The sequence below is a fragment of the Callorhinus ursinus genome, unplaced genomic scaffold (genome assembly GCF_003265705.2).
Source record: "Callorhinus ursinus isolate GAN/ISIS: 27379988/994484 unplaced genomic scaffold, GSC_fseal_2.0 scaffold1, whole genome shotgun sequence".
NCBI classification, from domain to species: domain Eukaryota; kingdom Metazoa; phylum Chordata; class Mammalia; order Carnivora; family Otariidae; genus Callorhinus; species Callorhinus ursinus.
Window position 1 is genome coordinate 56,641,830 of NW_027397063.1, and position 13,291 is coordinate 56,655,120.

Consider the following 13,291-nt stretch of genomic DNA (forward strand, 5'->3'; position numbering starts at 1 on the left):
ACCCCATCCCTCCCACCCCCACCACTCCAGCAACCCTCAGTTTGTTTTAAATAAAGAGACCTCACTCCTTTCCTTCTCCTATTGAAGGAGCTATTGCTTCCTATGCTCTGGATCCCATCTCCTTTTGTCTTCTTAATATTATCTATAAATTATTATCCCTCTTTCTTCCATTTTCCACTTATCTTCTTTAAGGGCTCCTATACTTCAGCATATAACACGGGAAGTCTCCATTTTTATCTCAAGTAGTGCAACCATCTCCTAATACTCCTCCTGTTTTAGTCAAGGTAATCCAACAGTTTTTTAAAAATAATATTGAGATCTCTGAGGCTTAGTACACAAAAAAATTGTTTACTCATGTGAAGTTCAACATAAGTGTAATTGGCTGAGTGGCTCTCCTGGGCACCTCTTTTCTGACTCAGGGATCCAGGATTTTTTCCATCTTGTGATATAACCATTTTCAACATGAGGCCTTCAGGTTTGCTGTGGAAGTGAAAACTGCATAGGGTAGATTCACTTAACCCTTTTGGCTCAGAATAACTTACACACCTTAACTCACATTCCTTTTGCCAGAACTAGTCACATGGTTCCACTTGGAGAGAACTGGGAAATGTCGACCCTTGTAAAGGAAATGTTTCCCAGCACCCAATCTGTACTGTACAAGGGGATCATGTATCACCAGTAGAGAGCCAGCTATTTCAGTTATACTTTTTACCTCTGGTCTTACCACATATCCATCCACATGGAATCCATTGTGATCCTACCTAACACAGATATGATTATGTCACTTCCCCTTTTAGCACTCATCAATTATTGCCCACTGCCAAATGAATGACATCCAAACCCTTTGTCAGGCCATTCAAGGCCATTTAGGAACTAGCCCTTCCAGCCTTATCTTTATGAGGTCTTGTCTTAGGCACCAGACCCATCAAACTTCTTCCAGTTCCCAGAAGCTGCGTTATTGCTACTTGCCTGTGTACATTAGCACATGCTCTTCCATCTCTCTGAAATATCCCTCTTTCCTGGGTCTAGTGGGAAAATTTCTACCTCTCCTTCAAAACTCGGTATAAGTATCTTCTGTGAACTTTCCATAGCTTTTCTCCTTAGGTAGAGTTGATCATTTAGTTTTTTTTGTGCTACCACTGAACTTTCATCAAACTCTTTTAGTAGTACCCATTATAGTGAATTGAAATTTTATTTTTACATCTCTCTCTCTCCTTTTTTAAACTGTGAGTTCCTTGAGAATTGGAACCATGAATTGCTCTCTTACTATCTCCAATGCCTACTACAGTGTCTGCCACATGATGGATGCTTAATAAATGTTCATGTAATGAATAATTGAATGAATAAATGCGGTACAATTTCAGATATTTCTTACACTTAAATTTCAGTTTAATGTTCATTCAATATTTAAAAACTCTTAGAGAAAATGATGAACTTGTGTTATATTTACTGTCATCTTCTAATGGAGAAGAATGGAAGGCATTAAATTAAAGCCTTACGGAAATACACTAACATAAATTCTTGATTTGGTGAGGGAAGCTTCTTCATACTCAACAAACTTAATGAAAGAATGGGCTCAAAACTTTTAAAGTTAAAGTAAGGTTCTTACTGATGCAAATATAATAGTGAAAATTTCAGCTCTGCAAAGTCAAAGAGCACAGAGAACACTAATAAGGACTGAGAGGGTTTGGGTGATTGAAATGAAAAGCTTGGGGATGCCTGGTTGGCTCAGTCATTAAGCGTCTGCCTTCGGCTCAGGTCAGGATCCCAGGGTCCTGGAATCGAGCCCCTCATCAGGCTCCCTGCTCGGTGGGAAGCCTGCTTCTCCCTCTCCCACTCCCTCTGCTTGTGTTCCCTCTCTCTCTGTCAAATAAATAAAATCTTAAAAAAAAAAAAAAGAAATGAAAAGCTTGAGGAAACATTATTTCGGTCCATAATATAATAGGGTGCAGAGGCGTGAGAACACTCCTCTGAACTCTTCTCTTATGAATCATGAGAAAATAACTAAACTATATTTCATGTAGGTTTTGATTTAACTATATTTCATTAATAATTCTGTGAAAATCATTGTTCATCTATTTTATATATACTATCTCTAATTAACTAAAGTGTTCATTTAATCAGCTCCTCAGTTCATCTGACCAGTTTACGTAAGTAGAAATCACTCTATTCAAAAGCACCAAACTGGAAACCAAGCCCCCCCCCCCAAAACAAATACCCTTACGCTTGTATTATTTCTTCTGACCCATAGTCAGTTACTGTCATAATTTGGGTGGTCTCAGCTTGTTCTATGCTAGAAGTTTGCCACCCAGGTTGGCTGGGGGCAGAAAGGGGTCAATGGGAAGCTGAAAGGAGGTAGGACTATTCTATATCAAGTCGAGATAAGAATCAGAAAAACTGTCCCAGCTATAGGGACTAGTGCAGAGCAGGAAAAGAGTTTGAGAGGGCCTTAGCCCTCATTTCTTACATTAGGATATGGATGCAACAGTAGAAAGTCTTCCTCTCCATAAATTTGGAGATCATGGACATAAGGTCACCTTCTGAGTTGAACTAGTGAAATTCACAGACAATGGATATGATTAGTCATCTGTGGGAATAAAACAAGAGACTGTGAAATGCATAGACCTCACAAAACCAATCAAGGTGGGCGATTTGGTGTAATCAGAGGAAAGCAGGTCCAGAATGTGAGTGACATTTCGTAGAAGATATTTAATCAATTGTATTGTACATTTCCTACAGGAAGACTGTTTGAAGGTGGGTGGAGGTGTGGACAGAAGAAGAAGTAATCAACTGGGCTACAGAAAGTGAAAACCCAAGCACTGTGCAGAAGAGAGACCCTGCCTCTTGCGGCTGCCCGAGAAGTGTGCTCTGCTGTGGGACTGGAGTGCTTCTTCTGATCTCTCTTCAGTACCCTCTGTGCTCTTTGCTCAGCATTCATGCTCATTTTGTTCCTAGGACTGGCTGCCCTAGACAGTGGACATAAGCTTTTCAGTCCCTGGGAAGAAATGTCTTCCAATGTAAATTTGTAGGTTGACTATGAGTAACCTTATGGATTTGCCTGATTCAAGCGATCTTGAATTCTGAAAACTTCTGAGTTCCTGATGAGGATAAACAATAAAATTTGGAAAGTGATCAGTTTCTCAAAGGGATACTACATGAGACCTCTTAATAGGCAGCAACAGCCTTCTCCTGGGAAGGCACTGACCTCATCCTCAGTCCTTTCTTGCCTTCAACAGATAGTACTACAATATCCAGATAGGCGAAGGATTCTTAATCTGATTAGACCCAATGACCTGATTTATTTTTAAGAAACTGTTTATTTTCCTTCAACTTTATTTCCATTTTGTTTGCCTTTGTGGAGGGGCAGCTTAAGACCACGTAAGTGGTTGTTCCTACCCATTCAGCGGTCTGAGCAGTGGGAGCTGCAGACCAGTCTTCGGGGGTCAGCTGGGCACTCCAGTTTTCAGTAGGGAACTGCTGAATACGCACAAAGGGCACCTGCACACTTGCAGACCAGTCTGCGACCTCAGGTTGAGTAGCGGTGAACTCGGGAGCTGGAGTAGTCCATTCACCCTGAAATTCCTCCTTCATCACAGCCTTTTCAGCAATAGCCTGCTCTTCCTTTTCAATTTCTTCAGGATCTCTGTAGAAGTAGAAATCAGGCACGACCTCAAAATGGTGCCACACATGCACAGAACTTCCCGGGCCAGCATCCACATCAGACCCACTGAATGAGTTCCCTTGTTGTTGCAAGGGATGGCAATGTGCACATAGCGCAGTAGAGAGTCTGTGTTACACAGAGTGATAGTAGGCAGGTTAACATAAGAACCTCTGCGAGAGGCTGGTGGTCAGCCCTGGGATCAGTAACCACCAGAAGTCTCCTGGAAGGCTGCCTGAATCTGGTTAGCAAAGGTTCCAGGAGTGAAGCAGCCAGCAATAGGAGTGGCTCCAGTAGCAGCAGCAAACTTCAGCACAGCTCACTGGTTAGTATTCCCAGATGATATGACATTGACATCAGCAGGGTTTTCAATGGCAACAATGGCATGAGCTGCCAGCAGAAGTTTCTCCCAGGTTCTCTTCAGATTTTTGATGTAGACGTCATCACTTTTCCTTTTGTAGATGTACTGTTCCATTTGGATGTCAAAGTTGGTGCCACCTAAGTTTGTTCCTGTTGCAAGGAATTTGATGACATCCTCCTTCATTTGCAGGACATCAAGGTCTGCAGACATTGCATAAGTTTCTCTTTAAGTTGCCACGGGAACACAGAACAATGCTGTATGGACCCCTCCCTGGGTAGCATGGAAAGCCAATGACCTAATTTTAAATGAATGTTTTGTTAAGTTCCATTTACTATTCTGAAAAGAAATTCATAGATAATAAACCACTATACACGTATTTTTAATATAATGTCCTAACTATAAAAATAAAGAAAAATACTGGTGGAAGAGGAATAATTTGTGATAAAATACTATGTATTGGAGTATATGAATGCTTGGGGATGACTAACTAGAAGATAGAATGAAGTAGTCCATTGCTTTGAGATCAGAGTGGATGTGACAGAGACAAATGTAGACAGAGACAGGTGTACTGGCAACTCAAATACCAAGAACGATGTCACTGACAGTGAGGTGCTTTTCTGAGGTCGTGACTACTGCTGGTAAAGTTCTGAACCAAACACAGCACAATCTTTACTTCCCTTAAAAATGCTCAGAGAGCATTTATGGAAAATTCCATGTATATTAAAACTATGCAAAAGTAATTGTATTTCCAAGTAAAATGGGATTGAGTTCTACACCCAGATAATTATAAACGGGTTTTCCCACACAAACATCCAGTGTGAGTTTTGAAGGTTACCCAGGACACACAACATTTCTTGATTAAGGTGCCTGTGGTGCATAGAGAGAATAGCATCCTGACTTCCCTGTCACTAAATGCCACTAGCGCCCCTCCCAAAAACTGTGGCAATCAAAAAAATGCCCCCTTGAGTTTCCAATACATGCCCCAGAGGTGGTTCCACTCATGTTGAGACACACTGAATTAAGTCAACAGAAATCAATCATGAGGCTCCAATAAGACAAACGTGCCCTGTCCCAAGGCACAATCATTCCATGACCGGGCATCACAGAAACCCCGAGCTAGTGGGGAGAAGGGACAAGGATGGATGAAAGGTGGGTAGAGTATCTAGTTCTAGAAGGAGATGCAGAATTCTAGGGAGGACAAGAATTAAGAACTTAGGAGAGGAAACCAGAGTAACAGTTCACCTCTGGGATTTGGGCTAACATATAGGGAAGGGCCAACAGAGAAAGAACTTTGGCTCTGGAGCCACACCAGTACCCAGGTTAGTTCTGGGGAGCAGTTATCCCAGGCCTGGCTGAAAGGGAAGGATTTGGGGTCAATATAGGAACCTGGAAGTAATAACTTGGTTCCTAGGACTTGGGTCTGGGAATCGTGACTTATTTCCAAACCCTTTACACACAGCACCAACCAGAAGTGACTCAGCATCAGGCATGGGCTTCAGTCTTCTCAAATAATAGCAGCTGAGAAGATGGCAAAAGAAGGAAAGACCAGCAGTCACAGATTATCAACACCTCACGTATGATTGGAGAGGGGATGTCTATACAGCATTTGATTTTCTTACATTAGAGTGCTTTTTGCCCTCACTTAAACACAAACTAATCAGTTCATTCTTTAAACAAAAATACCTGTTCATGAGAACAAGACTGGGGCATTCACAAACCATTTCACCCACCCCCACATCATTTATTTGTCAGCTTCCTGTGGTCAGACATAAAATGGCTGCCTGGAACTCAGATTTGGAGTCCATTTCCAAAAGTGGGGTCATGAAGGTGTGGCCATAAGTCAAGGTGATGGTTATACTGTATACCATAATTTACAAGGATAAGTACATAATTTTGCCTGGAGCCTGGACTAAGGCCAGCCCTACAACCCATGCTTTGTGACTCAGAAGCCAAACGACACTCACATAAACCCAATATTCCCTGAAGACCCTCCCAACAGGATGATGCCTCATCTCCTATGACCATTCCCAAAGTCCCATCCAAGACAATTATCTAATCTGTGCTCAGAAATCAAATTATCTAATGTTTTTACTCTATTGGCCTGAGCAGGCTTCTTTGTACATACAGTTCCTGGAAAATATAAAAAGATGCTTTTACTTCAATCACCACCCTTTCAAAGTTCTTATTACTCGATCTGTCCCACATTCATTAGAGTGGATAGTCATGAGAACATTACAGTGCTTGATAGAATGAATTAGCAAAATTGAGTCCTGAAAGAGAGAGAGAGAAATAAAAGCATTCTGTGAATGAAAAAAGATTTTCCATTTTAACCTGTAAAGAGGGAAGGGACTAAAGAAATGATCTGCTATTATGAAATAATAAGTGAGATAGCTGACAATAAGTTTTCCTCTTCCAGAAGCTTTGATTCTATCATGCTTAAGATATTGCTGAATTGCACACCAAAGGTCCCAACTCATTTTGCTGACCTCTCACTTGCTGTCTGATATCTTCTTCCCTCCACTCTTCTCCACTCTCTCTTGATCTGATGTCTCCTATCTCCCTGTAAATACGATCCTCTAAGGCTGTCTCGGCCCTTAGCTGGTGAGGATGTGCCTGGATAGCTTTCAGGGCTGTTTACATTTTGCTTGTTTCCTCAGTACCACCAACCAGGGATTTGATCCCCTAGTAGTTTAAGGTGTAGGAGCCCACTGGAAGTAACTCCGGACAGGGCTCTCTATGAAAAGGAAGGACATCTTTATCTACGTGCTAATATACTTCTTTGTGCTTTTTAAAAATATGAAGGCATCCTTAGTATTTCCCTCCTGTGTATGTCTCAGTTTAAAACCCTGAATGCAGATCCACTTCCCCGCTCAGAAACTTTTGATGATTTCCCACTGCCCATAAAACCAAGTCCAAGTTTGTAATATAGTATTCCAGATCCTCTGTGATCTGCCCCCAACACACCTTTCCAAAAAATCAACTCTTCCAGCCACAGTGAGAGAAGCAGTGGCTGAATGTGTAGCCTCTGGGCTCAGATTCCAGCTCAGTCACTTACCAGCTGTGGCCTCAGATAAGTTACTTAAAACCTCTCTATGACACAGTCTCCTCGACTGTAAAAATGTGATAATAGTAGTAATAATTTGAACTGCATGAGAATCAAGAGAACTAATAAATGTTAGCTGCTGAGAATAGCATCTGATACATGATAAGCATCATCTACTATTGCAATTAGCATTACTCACTACCCTCAGCACACTTGCATTTTTCTATTTTTTTGTATCTTTTCACAGTTACCAATTTCTGGAATGCTCTTTCCTTCTCTCCACTCCTCTAAATTCTACCCATCCTTCAAAGTCCTGATGAGATCTTTCCTTTTCCACAAACTTCCCTGGACTGTTCAGTTCCCAGCGTCCTTTTTTTCTGTGTACCAATGCACAGATTATCTACTCTAGTAATTTTGCAAATGGTCATTTGTTGCTTCATGGCACTTCTTGTATTGTTACCCTGTGATATTAACTTAAAATGTAATATCACCATGTCTCCCCCTGTTAGCCTGTGAGTCCTTTGAAGGCAGGGACTCGGACATGTCTTTGTACAGAGCTCAGCACCTGTACATTGCTTTTCCAAGGAATACCTCAATTAATGTCTGTTTATTTGACTTGATTTGATCCAGAGGTTGAAGGCAAGTTTGTTGGATGCTTTTGGAAGTGGTGAACTGGAGGGAGTATAGAAGAGTTGGAACCTTAGTTATTTACTTGTTGAACATTTATGAAGTGTCTGTGCAAGATGCTCCACGTGCACCTTGTACCTGACAGGGCATCACCCCCTCCACTCCAGGAGGCGGTAGCAGAACTGTCTGTTGGGTGGAGATCCACTGGGATGAGATCAGGTACTGTATTTGGCCAGAGGGGGCAGGCTTGGCAGCCAGAAGGGCTTTTAGAACAGAAACTTCTGTTCTTTCTCTCTCTGCAGGATGCAGGGAGGCAGGAACAGAGTCTCCAGGGCTGGCTGCAACATAAAAAGGTCTCCTAAAGAACAGTAGTTCCCACAAAGAAGTTTCACAAATTCAGACCTTCCTTCCTTCCTTCCTTGGTTACTCAGAGTTGCCCCTGGCTGAAAACCTTTGGCATTTAAAAAGGCTGGGGTAGGTAAGATAGGAGAAGGGCTAGGGTGGTATTAGATCAAGACTTCTGGGTTCTAGTGCAGATTCTTTCACCAACTTTCTGGGTGGCCTGGACACCGATGTCATTGCCACACTCTTAAGTCCCCTCATCTGTCAATGAAGGTGTTGGATCAATATGTAAGCTCTAGGGTCCCAGTTCTCTCTAATATTCTATCACCCTAGAATTCTTCTTATAGTAGAGTTGTTGTTATCTACTAGTTCTTGTTATGTACAGAGACTTCCTTTGTCAGAAATTCAGATTCTTCTGACCAGTGAAGCTCAACTGAGTCAGTCCCTAGGGTACGGGATGGTCTCATTTATTGGGAGTGGCCCTGCTTACAACAGTCTTGGGATCCTTTTCCTTCTCCACCAAATCTGGGAAAATAAGGACTTGAGATACAGGATAACAAAGAGATGGCAGGGTAATAATGGGGCAAAGGTGTTAAATTGGAGCCATCTCTGTTTATCTGGTCAATTGTCCTTGCCTTTGGATTATCATTGTTTCCTCCTTGTAGTTCTGGTGAAAGGACTGGAGTCACGGTAGCTAATGAGGGTAAAGTTCTAGGGAGATGAAGCAAGACTGCACTGAGGCTTGGTGACACATGTGCACAAGTGGTCAGAGAACCTACACTGGCCTTGGCTCAGCCTTACTGATGCATTTCCCTTACTGATGCACCCCTCCCACTGCAAGATGGCGCTCTCTCCTTCCAGTCACCCAGATGTCCTCAGCAGCTTTCCTCAGATGCTCCTGGCTGTTCCTGCTTCAGTACCACCCCTCCCTCTCAACTTAAGCTCATGATAGCCCCTCCCACAGATTCACCTCTACCTCTCCAGCTAAGGTAGCCAGTCTGCCTTCTTTACTTACATCAGGCTCCTGGGGTGTGAGATCACTGTGGTCATGTCTCTTCATGCCTCTGAGCCCATCTTGTGCCTGGAAAATCATGTCAAGGAGGACGATATTGCTGCTGCCACCTTGGGAAACTGTGCTGTGTTCTAGGATTTGGGGAATAGTGTGGCAGGCAGAGGACTGCCTAGGGCAGAACATGTACAAGGATATCAGTTCTTGTAGGACAAGTGGTCAAATGTGGAAATGGACATCTGTCCCACTTACTTATTTTGCACTCTTTACTTTGCCTTACCTCTTCCTGGCAATGCAACAACCCCGGCTAGGTGCTTGGCTCTGTGACAGTTGCTGGAGGGAGTGGAAGAGAGGAGAAAACACATGGCCTGAACCTCCAGGGAGCTTGCAATCTGGTCAGAGAAGCAAGGCATACATACATTTGCAAGAATTCGTAAGGGTGGCCTAAAGTAGGGGAATTTTACCTGGTATCTATGTTGAGCTTAAACATCTAAAAATCCCAAGTCCATCTTTCTGGAGAGAGGATTCATAGTTATCTGATTTTAAAGGCACACTAGACCCCTCATAAGGATGAATAACTGAGCTCAAGTTGGAAGACCTAAGCTGGAATCTGCCTTTCCACCTGATTTCTGTGCAATCACACAGATCGCCCTGATCCTAACCGCCCTGATCCTCAGTTTCTTCATCTCTAAAATGAGGAAAATGGTTTCTGTCCTACCTCCCTCAGAGCATAATTGTGAGGATCAAATAAGACAAGTGTCTGAAAGTGCTTTCTAAACCATAAATCTTTAAAACCAACCCACAAGGCCATACAAAATGACAGAACATAGTTTATGGAAACTTGGAGATGTTTGCATGGATATTCTCCTCTTGCAGACAATGCGATTGGGACCCAGACAGGGTAAGTGGCCCAGGGATAAATAGCTGGTCCAAGGCACAGCCAAGACTCTGCCCTGGAGCCGCAGGGGAGCCAGGCAGCCAGCGCCCAGCACAGCTCTCCGCCTCTGCGAGCCCTCTGGCCTCGTCTGCTGAAGACAGGGCCTCTTGCTCCCTCAGTTGCATGGAAAATCCTATCTGGCTAAGTCTGGATTGTCTTTTTTTTTTTTTTTTTTTTTTTTTTAACCTCTTCATTCTCTTCTGCTTCAGTCCCCACTTCAAAACCTCTATGAAAATGGTTTCCAAAGGGAATCTGGGTTTCAAGTTACATCACCAGCAAATAATTCATTCCCTTCTGGAAGAAACCCAGAGATAAGTTGGGAACAACTTGTGTGGAAAATGAGAGGCCTGGTAGCCAATCCAAATACTGCAGACAGAATTTTTGTGAGCAAGGGCTTTCTAAAAAACTGTTTGCCAAGATGGCTCACATCTTTGCAAGTGAAGATCTAGGACAAGTTCATGAAACAAATGACATAGTGGCAGCTTAACGGAAGGGGCTCTGGCAAGGAGGTGGGAGGTGGGCCAGTGGGGACTGTGGGCCTTCTCATCTGTCCATTTCTCTCCAGCTGCTGTGAAAGGCCTCTAATCCTAGATGAGTTCTCCTCTTTGCCAGTCTAGAAGAGAACCTGGGGAGCCAGCTCATCCAGGACATGCCTCTGTCTCCACACTGGCTATCACCTGCAACACTGCAGACCCCAAGGGCTCTATTCTTTCAATAAATAGCCCCAGAGGAGAGTGCCCGGCCATCCTCTGTGACACATTCTAGTATTTGACTGCTGTCAAATCTTGAAAAGTGGGCCTCACAGGGACCTTAAAATACCACCTTGGCCGTTTATGTTTATTTCCTCTGTTTCCTCTGGCTCCGACTGATTAGTGGAAAACTTCAAGTGTTCCACTTAAGAGTATGCCTTTAAATACTTGATCATAATGGGCCCCCTTAATCTACACTTATCTAGACCTGATAATTTAAAAAACATTTTATGTACTCATTAACTGGATCATAAACTTCTCCAACAGTTCTAGAATCTCTGCTACCTGACCCCCAGCTTGCCCTCCAAGAACTCCCCCGCATGCTCTTCTCTCCTTCCTAGGCACCCACCTCTCTTCCCTTGCTAAGAACCTTTTCATCTTCAATTCACCGACATTCGAACAGCTGTACAAGCACAAAGTGTTTAATTTGGGAACAGTGTCTGTGGGAAGGAATGCTTTGTTAATTTCCAAAGTAATGCAAAGCTTAATTTAGAAAGCCATATAGCAATTCTTTTGGTTCTGAAAGTCACGGAGATTATAGATTGCACTGCAGAGGCAACCTGCCTGATGATGTTAGCACTTTGCAGTGCTGGGTTTTTCCGCAGCAGTTCCATTTTCATTCTGGTTCGGAGACACAGCAGGTTCCTCCAATAGAAGCACTTGCTCCCTGAGGACAGGCCCTGTGTCTTGTTCAGACACTGTATGGCCAGGGCCAAGCAAGGGCAAGCAAGTGGTAAATGTCTTTAAATGATGGATTGCATTGCATTGCCTGTCTTTCCCCTCACCCCCTACTTTGGTCTTCAACTTCATCCAAACAGGTTCTGGAACTAGGAAATAATGATAGTTGCTAAGTATTGAGCAGGGCAGGGACAACTGTGATCAGATCATAGTACCACTACCTTCCTTGAATCCAGGAGGCTTAAAGAAAGTTAAAGTGCCAAGACTGAAGAGTATCATGTCCTAGCAGATCGAATATTAGAACCTGCCTCTCAGGGACACATATGATTAGGATCTGAAAAATAATGAGAGCTTGGATAGAACAGAATAGATTTAGAGGTAGGGACCATAAAATGTAGGAATGAGGAGGATGCATCACCACCACTACCATCGTCACAGTATTTGCGGCTGGAACTGAAACAGCTTCTGCTGAGCACCACTGCCCAGCAGCGATCTGTATGCCTCTGTGGGCCACAGGCAAAGCTGCCTTCCATCAAATGCCTGGGCTGCTTCTTGACTGTCATGGGATGTTCTAGAACCTCAGAACACATGCTCAGTTGCATTTCTTAATTCTCCAGGGCTCAAAAGCCCAGAAAAGAGAATTTAATCTCCCATAAGTTCAGGTATATACCGATTATGTGATAAACTAGAGGTCCCCACGGGTCAGTCTGGAAGGAAGGCCATAAGGAAGATCCCCGAGAGAAAGTCACCAAGAACGAAGATACTCTGGCCGAGGGGACCAGATCCAGCTAAGCACCTGAACGTTGGATAATAAGAGGTTTCAGGTGGAGTGCAAGGCTGAGTGCCTCCATTTCTCCCCTGGAGCCCCTCAACCCCTGATCCCACGAGAGTTCCGGTGCATTCTGGAAATGAGGGGACTGGGCCTTACTTAAGAAACAAAATACTGTGTCATGAGAGGTACAACTATTCTGGTGTGGGCATCTTCTCTAAAGGACCTGGACAGGATCTTGTCCTGCTGGTCAGGGAGGGAGACAACTACTGGAGGTCAATGGCTTGGGGGAGGTGGGCAGCAGCTTGGCAGCAACCAATTGGCAGTGGGGAGACTAGTGTGGCATGGGCAGCAGGCCTGGAGGACAGAGACAGGAGAATAGACATGAAAGACGTGACTGCACAGCTAAGTGGTGGCAGAATTAGCCACTTCTGCTGCACAGCATACATTTTATTCGAAGTATTAGTTTTGGCAAGATCTTGAAATCCTTCAGAGCTCAGTCTATGGATAGGTTCATTTCCATTTATTTTTCATTTATACGAAGTGGGCCTAGGATGACACAGAGAAATAACAAGAAAGAAGCACAGACAGAAACAGATTCAGAGAAAAGCAGAATTACAAAAAGACATACAGAGAGATACTGAGAGAGCTTGAGAAAAGAGATTAGAGGTAGACTCTAACACCAAGAAAACAATTTGGGGGAGAGTGGGGCGGGGGAGACAAAAAGAGACCTATTAAGTCAGTGTCCTGTGAGATGCTAGCTGAGTTCCCTAGGATGAGGATCCCGCCCTCCTGCACTGAGCCTCCCTGGATTAAGAATCCAAGAGAAACCACAAAGGTTCATTGTTTTTTTGTCCGCAGTTTTGGCTCCAGGCAACCTGGGCGCTGGCGTTCTGACACACTGCCTGAGCTCCCCCTGCTGGCCGCTTTGCAGAATGTCATCATCTGTGTCCAAAGTGGAATCAGATTACGTAAGTCTTCCTGAGCGTTGCCCACCCGTTTTTTCCTTTTTCTTCCTTCCTTCCTTCCTTCCTTCCTTCCTTCCTTCCTTCCTTCCTTCCTTCCTTCCTTCCTTCCTTCCTTCCTTCCTTCCTTCCTTCCTTCCTTCCTTCCTTCCT

General features: G+C 43.7%; 1 long non-coding RNA gene across 1 annotated transcript in view; it reads left to right on the forward strand.

The window, feature by feature from the left end:
* Positions 1–5,215: 5,215 nt before the first annotated feature.
* Positions 5,216–13,291, forward strand: part of LOC141373010 (uncharacterized) — a 16,226-nt gene continuing 8,150 nt past the window's right edge. Inside the window, exons 1-3 of the long non-coding RNA XR_012378624.1 lie at positions 5,216–5,338; positions 5,479–5,593; positions 13,035–13,144. This is a non-coding gene — a long non-coding RNA (uncharacterized lncRNA). The remainder of the gene's footprint in view (positions 5,339–5,478; positions 5,594–13,034; positions 13,145–13,291) is intronic.